The 8,877-nt window shown below is 45.1% G+C and overlaps 1 long non-coding RNA gene across 1 annotated transcript; it reads left to right on the top strand.

The window, feature by feature from the left end:
- The first annotated feature begins 3,699 nt into the window (after positions 1-3,699).
- On the top strand, positions 3,700-6,058 carry LOC310825686. Its single transcript, XR_014555441.1, has 2 exons — positions 3,700-3,921; positions 4,284-6,058. It is a non-coding gene; the product is annotated as an uncharacterized lncRNA (long non-coding RNA).
- Positions 6,059-8,877: the final 2,819 nt, after the last annotated feature.

Raw genomic sequence — 8,877 nt, 5'->3', positions numbered from 1 at the left:
AGTGAAGACAAATTGCTTTGAGAACACTCAGACATTATTATATGACAGCATCAGTTACATTTATACTAATAAATGTTTCTGCCTTAGCTTGCACCAGGTGTTTTTTTTTAAAGGCAGCTCTTCATTATCCTGAAATTATTATTGGAAAGCAAAGCAAATCTATCTTCTGAAGGATGGATAAGTGTGATACACATTTTAAAGTCTGTAAAATATTTTTCTCTTGCACTCTGCATCTGTGTACAGTCAAAATAAGTAGTGGAAAATATCTATACAAAAATCAGTCCAGGTTTGTACATGTCATGTATAGTGAGCTTTAAGCTGTTCTGTCACGTGCATTTTGAATTCAGTATTATAACATTTTCTGTATGCATGTCTTCATGGAAAGAATACCACGACGTTACACTGGAATGCACCTCAGTCTGGGTAAAGACATGCGGAGGACACAACAGTTCTGTTAGTTTGCTGCAGAAGATGGCTGCCCCCAGTACTGATTGGCAAGTAGCTTGTGAGGTCACCAAGAAGCCAGTAAGTTAAAGAATTGATAAATGGGCATCTGGGTTTTTTAAAAATAAACAGGCAGCCTTTCAGAAGCCAGGCAGGGGGAACATGCTTCACAAATGAATCAGATTTTGACTCTTAATACACACACCTGTCATTTGAAAAAGTGCTGAGTCGAGAAGAACCTGGGATCATCTTGCATGGAAGGTTTTCTTCACCCTTGTGCTCATTTTGTGAACATGCTCTTTGTAATATTACCGTAACTTGCGTGTTAAATCCAGACTTCATTGTCTACTAGTGGAAGCACTCTTGCCTGTGGGAGAATTTTGGTCCCACCAATGGAAGGGACACTTGCTGGTGTCATGTTCCACACTATTCTGGAGGAACTGTCTGGACCAAAGTTTTGTCAGGTGGTGGGGGCCTTGGGAGCAAGTGGAATCTGCAGAGGTCACTTCCCCTTGCCACTTCTCATGTGAACTCACACGGACTCTCATGTGAATGCTAAATAGTGGTGAAATGTTTCCAGCATGCCATTTAAGAGAGGTCACTGTATGAGGTCAGCTTATGATACGGATTTGGATTTTTTGTGCTTTTATAGGCCTATACCTTATGTGAAATCCATTGAGTTTTGAAAACCTGCTTCAATATAACCATATACAGTGGTAAGGTAAAGGTAAAGGTATCCCCTGCCCGTACGGGCCAGTCTTGACAGACTCTGGGGTTGTGCGCCCATCTCACTTAAGAGGCCGGGGGCCAGCGCTGTCCGGAGACACTTCCGGGTCACGTGGCCAGCGTGACATCGCTGCTCTGGCGAGCCAGAGCCGCACACGGAAACGCCGTTTACCTTCCCGCTGGTAAGCGGTCCCTATTTATCTACTTGCACCCGGAGGTGCTTTCGAACTGCTAGGTTGGCAGGCGCTGGGACCGAGCAGCGGGAGCGCACCCCGCCGCAGGGATTCGAACCGCCGACCTTTCGATCGGCAAGTCCTAGGCGCTGAGGCTTTAACCCACAGCGCCACCTGCGTCCCATATACAGTGGTACCTCTGGTTAAGTACTTAATTTGTTTCGGAGGTCTGTTCTTAACCTGAAACTGTTCTTAACCTGAAGCACCACTTTAGCTAATGGGGCCTCCTGCCGCCGCCGCTCCGCTGGAGCACGATTTCTGTTCTCATCCTGAAACAAAGTTCTTAACCCGAGGTAATATTTCTGGGTTAACAGAGTCTGTAACCTGAAGCCTATGTAACCCGAGGTACCACTGTATATATATGATGAATGAGAGAATGTGGTTCAGGGGTATGCATGCTGACCAATTGATCTTTTACCCTATGTTAAAGACTCCCTGCCCAAGAGAAACTAGGATGTTGTTGGCTTGTGGATGGATAATAGCTTTTGAAATCCTTTAAATTTGCACTTTAGATACATTGCCTATGGAGATCACACTTTTCCCCTCAGTAACATTCTCTTGTTAAACTGGCTTTACAGGTTTTTGTTGAACTTCAGCAAATATCAGGAGGGCAAGTTGAAAATGCCTTCCAGCAGCAGGAATGGGATTGCTGCAATAGACACAAGCATTTTCTTGCACCCATTGTGGGAACCAGTTAGTATGCACAATACAGAGTTGCTTCTCTTCTGTCTCCTCCCAATTCCAGTATTTTGGAAGACTGCACATTTTTCACTTTAACTATGGGAAATAGCTTATATGTGGCAAGCCAGAATCCTTGGCTAGTGGTCTGTGCCTAGTTTGCTGAATCCCGGGTTGTCCATGCCTATCTCGACATGTCCCGTGATTGCTCTGCGCTCACTGCACACCTGCTGCATGTTCTACCTAAGGGAAAACAACACCCACACAAACCAGACAGAGATGAAAGAACAACAGAGAAAATATGCATAAGGAGGAGAGGAGAGGCAATATTTTGGAGGCAAATGATTCCAAGGAAGAACGCCAGCTGTTCCCTTATTCTGGGGCACCACCCTCTTCCTTATTATTTCACTTGTTCTAGAGACCACATTCCTTCAATGAAAACAGGATCCAAGGAAACCAATACCACTTCCATTATTTTATTTGCTGGTATAAAAACAGCGTTAAAATCAGCAATATTGATAACTGCTGATTTTCCTGTATGCCCTGGCCTGCTTTAAGCCTTTTTTTGAAGTGTTGAATTGAATGCTTTTGTTTAAAAACTGTGAAAAGATGTTAATTCTATAATGATTCAGAGTGGGGAGTGCCACCTACTGGTTTTCTCATGTATTTTCTGGCAGGGCTGGAGCTGGAAAACCGAGGTGTGAAATCTAATTTAATCAAAGAAACCTTATACTGTACTTAACATTATTTCTCACAACAAATGTAACCGATTTGTAAGAAAGACTACAACCTGAAAAAAGAGACAAGGAGTGTACTTTTGTAAACCTAGAAAATCTTTAATAAAAATAAATTTAAAAAGAAAAAAGTAAAGACACGAGGCTGTTCAGGAGATCAGCATGAGAGTGCAGATAGCATGCTGGTAGTGTGGGGCTTTTTACATTTGTGTGTATATATATATATTTACATAGTACAGTGGTGCCTCGCAAGACGAAATTAATTCGTTCCGCAAGTCTTTTCGTCTTGCGAGTTTTTCGTCTTGCGAAGCACGGTTTCCCATAGGAATGCACTGTAAATCAATCAATGCGTTCCTATGGAAACCGCCTTCAGACCAGGTCCGGGGACAGTCTGTCCCCCGACCTCTTCTGAAGGCCGGCGGGGGGCAAAAGTCTTTGCTTCCCCCCTGCCTGCCTTCCCGGGACAGCGGAGGCTTCGCTGCCGCCCGCCAGCATTTTAAAATCGCCCCAGGACAGCGGAGGAATTCTCCGCTGTCCCGGGGCAATTTAAAAGCCCCTGGGAAGGCAGGCAGGGGGGGGACAAAGACTTTTGCCCCCCGCCAGCCTTCAGAAGAGGTCGGGGGACAGACTGTCCCCGGACCTGGTCTGAAGGCGGTTTCCATAGGAACGCATTGATTGATTTTCAGTGCATTCCTATGGGATGTCTTTGCTCCTTTCGTATAGCGGGTTTCTCCGCTGTCCCGGACGGCTTTTGAAGGCCTTGCGAAGCAAGCCCATAGGGAAATTCGTTTTGCGAAGCGCCTCCAAAACGGGAAACCCTTTCGTCTAGCGGGTTTTTCGTCTTGCGAGGCGTTCGTCTTGCGGGGCACCACTGTACTTTTATATCTGTATAATTCTAAGCACCATATCATGGGTTCCCTGGTGGTCTCCCATCTGGGTACCTCAGGAGACCTGCCAAGTGTCCCTATTTTCCAGGGACCAGCCCCAGATTTACAGAAGCCATTGTGACACCTCCCTCTGCTGGCTCACTGGTCACCAGAGTGCTAAAAGGCCTGGTGAGCTATGGTTGGATCATTTCGCATTTGTTACAGGAAGAAGATAGACATGTAAGTAGGATTTCTCTCAGCATCTGCATTCTGTGATGATATTAAATTCCTCTTGAGCTTAGAGGCATTAGAGAGTACTGTGAGCCTAGGCTTTTAAGGCTGAGAAAAGTCTTATCTGGGAAGAAAAAATAAAATTTCCCCTCTCCCTAGACCTTCCCCTCGCCCACAGCCCCCCCCCCCCCCGCTTGTGGATCCCTCTTTGAGAGGACACAAAAGATAAGACCCTTCAGCATATAGATATTGCTTCCAAAGTAATTTTAGTCCCTGAGGTTTCTTAGGAAAGGTCTCTCTGTAACTGTCTGAGGCCTATTTCAAGGTTCAGAAAATAAACATATCCCATGTGGCTCTTTGTTTTCCTGTAGGCTCTGCAGACCTCCTGCCATCCTGATCTGGAGAAAGATGGCAGGAGGAAGAAAGAACAAAGAAAACATGAAGGTAATGTCTATTTCCAAGGATATGCTCAGGGTATATAAGAAAGTCCCTAAAACAGTTATAATTGCTAGCCTTCTCTTCTTTTCCACTTAGATGACATAATTGAAGACCTGGAGGGAGAGCAGGGGCATGACCGCTTTTACACCATGAACCACATAATAATAATAAGATTTATTATTATTAATAATACCCTGCCCATCTGGCTGCGTTTCCCCAGCCACTCTGGGCAGCTCCCAATCGAGTGTTAAAAACAATACAGCATTAAATATTAAAAACTTCCCTAAACAGGGCTGCCTTCAGATGTCTTTTAAAAATAGGACAGCTGCTTATTTCCTTGACATCTGAAGGGAGGGCGTTCCACAGGGTGGGCGCCACTACCGAGAAGGCCCTCTGTCTTGTTCCCTGTAACCTCACTTCTCGCAATGAGGGAACCACCAGAAGGCCCTCGGTGCTGGATCTCAGCTGAATGATGGGGGTGAAGATGCTCCTTCAGGTATACAGAACCTGAGCACGGAGTTTGTCATTGCTCTCTACCAACACTGGGCAGACGTCCACCATGGAACGAACCTCGCCATTTCCCCAGTGAGCATGTCTCTTTCTTTGGGGCTCAAGGGAGCACATTTGGCCAACTGCAGCATGCTCAGGGATACAGTACTCATGGTAAGGCAAGCTTTTGAGAAACAGCTTTTCGGTGAGCAGTGCATGCTGTCGTGAACTTCACCTTACAGCTTGGACTGTCCTTCCTCCGAGACGCTGAGGAAGCACCAGGGCTGTCTGGGTCACGGCGGGCTCTGGAAAGCCAGACACCACCTGGCCCAGCAGGAGAAGGGACGAGGGAAGAAGCGCCAAGGCTGCCATGGGAGCTGAGCCGGATTCCTCACGCCACCAGAAGCCGGCCCGGCCCAACTACACATCACTTTTATGTCAGAAGCATATACTTTTAAAAAAGAATTGTATGCTGAAGCCCTGCATGCATTTGCCTGGGAGTAAGCCCATTGAATAACAATGGTGCTTATGTAGGTGCATATGTAGGACTGCATTATTAACAGCACTTAAGTGAAAATCTTCAAAATAACCTAATTAGCCACTCGGAGAGAGAGGTACAGTCATATTTTCTGGGTTTTGTAGATTAATTTCTCAGTCAAAAACTGTGGAGATTAGACATTCTTGAGCACATATTGTTTCTGATGGGGAGTTTTTCCTTTTCACCTTTGCGACTTTGGATCTATACTTCAGATGGTGAGCTGGGAAGCAGTTATTTTTGGATAGAATTTGGAAATTGCTTTTGATTAGAGTTGGAGTTTTTAAAATTAATGGTTTATCCCCCCCCCCAATGTGCTCTTACTGGGAGTCGCTTCTTGTTCTGCTCTGTGTTGTATTTGTAGATAGCAACCGTGATACAGTTTATCTGAAATTACCAACTATTTTCACCTTCGGAACATTTCCCCCCATCTGCAGAGATTCCCATTCCCATAAAGATGAGCAATAGTGCTGAGGAGATAGATATGCAACTAGCTAAGTAAAGTTCTCCATAGATATCTTAAACTGAAACCCCTAGGATTCTAAAGCAATTTATGGCATTCTGTGTCATTGCTAGCCTACTTCTGATAGCTGTGTTTTTCGTCTGCTCAGGGAAACTTTCTTATTTGCAGATCTTTATCCTTTGTTGTGTTATTGGATAAAGCTGACTGGCAGGAGAATAAAAGCAGGTATGCTTCTGCTTCTCATTACTAGAGATGTGGGTGGCGCTGTGGGTTAAACTAGAGCCTAGGACTTGCGATCAGGTCGGCAGTTCGAATCCCTGCGACGGGGTGAGCTCCCGTTGCTCAGTCCCTGCTCCTGCCCACCTAGCAGTTCGAAAGCACCTCAAAGTGCAAGTAGATAGATACCGCTCCAGTGGGAAGGTAAACGGTGTTTCCATGCGCTGTTCTGGCTCGCCAGAAGCGGCTTAGTCATGCTGGCCACATGACCCGGAAGCTGTATGCCGGCTCCCTCGGCCAATAAAGCGAGATGAGCGCCGCAACCCCAGAGTCGGTCATGACTGGACCTAATGGTCAGGGGTCCCTTTACCTTTACAGATCTGTCAGTTTGAGTTTCTCTCATCTTATTGTTCCCCCCAATCTTAAATTCAGTTCCCTACATCAGTTTGCAATTTAAAACAAAAGTTATCATGAAGATTAATCAGTATTTAAATACTAATTTCTCCTAATATATGTTTGTAGGCAAATCTGCCCAATATGCACATTTTCACCAAGCAATTTCCCCTATACTAATGTGTTTTTGTACATTATTTTAACTAATACATGCACTTTACCCCACTATATGTGCACACATTACTTGGCTGAAGAAAAGCATTGCAAAATTTGACAAAGCGTTTATTTGCAAGGATGGCTACGTTTCAGTTTTCATACTGTTTTGGAAAGTACAAATTAGGTTGCCTCACCTTTAAATGCAGATTGAATTGAAATCCCCCCCCCCAATATTCATAAGCAGAAATTGCTACATCTCAGGTTCTCAACCAATAAATAAAAGTTATTTGACCCATCTAGGCAGAGCAAAATGTGCAGATTTATTTTAAACCCTTGTTTGTCAGAATCTAGTAGTGTACCACACTTCTTTCTCTGCATCAGGATGGCAAACTGATATATGGTGTGATTCCGACATATTTGTGGATAGTCACAAATGCATAGGGAGCTTACATACACATAGAAGATTTATAGAATCTGGTCTACATGTGGATGGGAGAGGCAGGGAGCATCTGAGGTATGGCAGCCTGCCATATAGTGATCTCTGATGATCCACTAGACTTCCACAAGGGCACACAGCATTGTTTTGCTATCCCTGATACACAGGATGAGCTGGAGCGCATGTTAAAGATTCTGGCAAAGAGGGTTCTTAGGAAACCAGCTACCATATTTTCCGATGCCCGGGCCAAAGAGACAGCATTCAAGGCTCAAATTCCAGCTGTGCAGCCATTTTATCTGGAACAGAACCCGGTACCATTTCATGTACCTGGAACAGAACCTGCCTCTCGAATTGCAGACCTTGTGAACACTGCGCCCCCTAAGCTGAACAACCCTAGGATGTTCTCCTTGTATATGATTCCCCCCTCTGTCAGGGACTGGCAGGGCACTGAGGAGAGGGTGGAGGAGGCTGTGGGGGCAGAGGTTAACCCACAGGAAGGGGGCAGTGATTTGTGGGGCTCTGTGCCTCCTGCGAGGCAGGAACCAGAGCTGGGGGGGGGGGAGGCGAAGCGTCTGAGCAGGAGATGGAGGATGAGGGGCAGCAGCCGGGGCAGGAAGAAGGCAGAATGCCAGGAGCAGAGGAAGAGGTGGTGCCTGAGGGGAGGGTCAGTAGAATCTCCTCTGTCCCCCAGGACTGGGAGGGGAAGTTTGAAGTGACAGGCACAACAGCAACTTCCCCATAGGAGATGTTGCAGGTTGCTTACGCTTGCCCTGTCAGACAAGGGTACTTAAGTTTGGCGGGAGGCCTGGTTCTACTGTTGCTCCAACAATCCAGCTCGGATGCCAGCTACTTAGGCATCAGAAGTGTGTGTATGTTCTGTGCATCTTAGGAGCTACTGTTAAGTGTGTGCTTTGTCCATAAAGACTTAAACTAAAACCCATTTCTCCTTGGTCTGGGTGTGCTGAGGACACATTTCCCCACTTCATAGCCATTTAGTCTTTACATACCCAGTACCTCACCCCCACCCCCCAAGAGATGTAGGGCAGTAGTGGGGAACCTGTGGCCCTCCAGATATTGTCATCTGAGTTTGTTTATTTCCTCCTCCTTATCAACCCCTTTTCCTTTTCTGTCCCATCTTTTAGATTATGTATCTGAGAGCAGGGACTATCTTACTACACATAGTTGCAAACTGCTCTGGTCGCCTGTGTTTGACTAAAGAGCAGATAAAAATGCTTTTTAAAGTAGCTTTTTAAAGATCTACAAAGGCATTTGAGCACTTTCCTTGTTTGTTAATGCATTTTTTAAATTAGAGATTTAATTATAAAATGCAGTGTCTCTTTCAGTAGCAATTTGTCCACACGTAGCAAAGGGAACCTTTTAGATTGCTTCTCAAAACGCATTAGCAACAATGCAGCGCAAAGGCAACAATATAAATCAATTTGCTTCTCCAGCTGACAGAGCACCTGGCTGTTCTATCTAACCATATTATTTAAAGGTCATTCCTAAAAATGGATTCTTCGCAATCTGTTTCTGGTCCTTAAGCTTTGAAAATGGTTCTGTGATGAATGACTTTCATTTAAAATAGATGGGTCTGATATAACTGTTTCCTTTGTTTCTATAAGCGTGAGTATAGTTATATTGCTCTAGAAAGATGAGTCGCTGTGAGCAAGCAGATGCAACTGCTTAAAAGCTGGGTGTTAAAGCTGTGCAAAGTTAGGGTCTGATAAACCTGAACATTAGTACGTAATCCAAGGGCCAGGTCTTAGCTCAGAAGAGACTCCTACTGGAATTTATAGCAGAAGGTACAAAGTAGTCTAAAAATGGTTGGAAGAAATATAC

Source organism: Podarcis gaigeae, assembly GCF_964106915.1.
Source record: "Podarcis gaigeae genome assembly, chromosome: 10".
NCBI classification, from domain to species: Eukaryota; Metazoa; Chordata; class Lepidosauria; order Squamata; family Lacertidae; genus Podarcis; species Podarcis gaigeae.
This window is presented reverse-complemented; position numbering and strand designations above follow the sequence as displayed.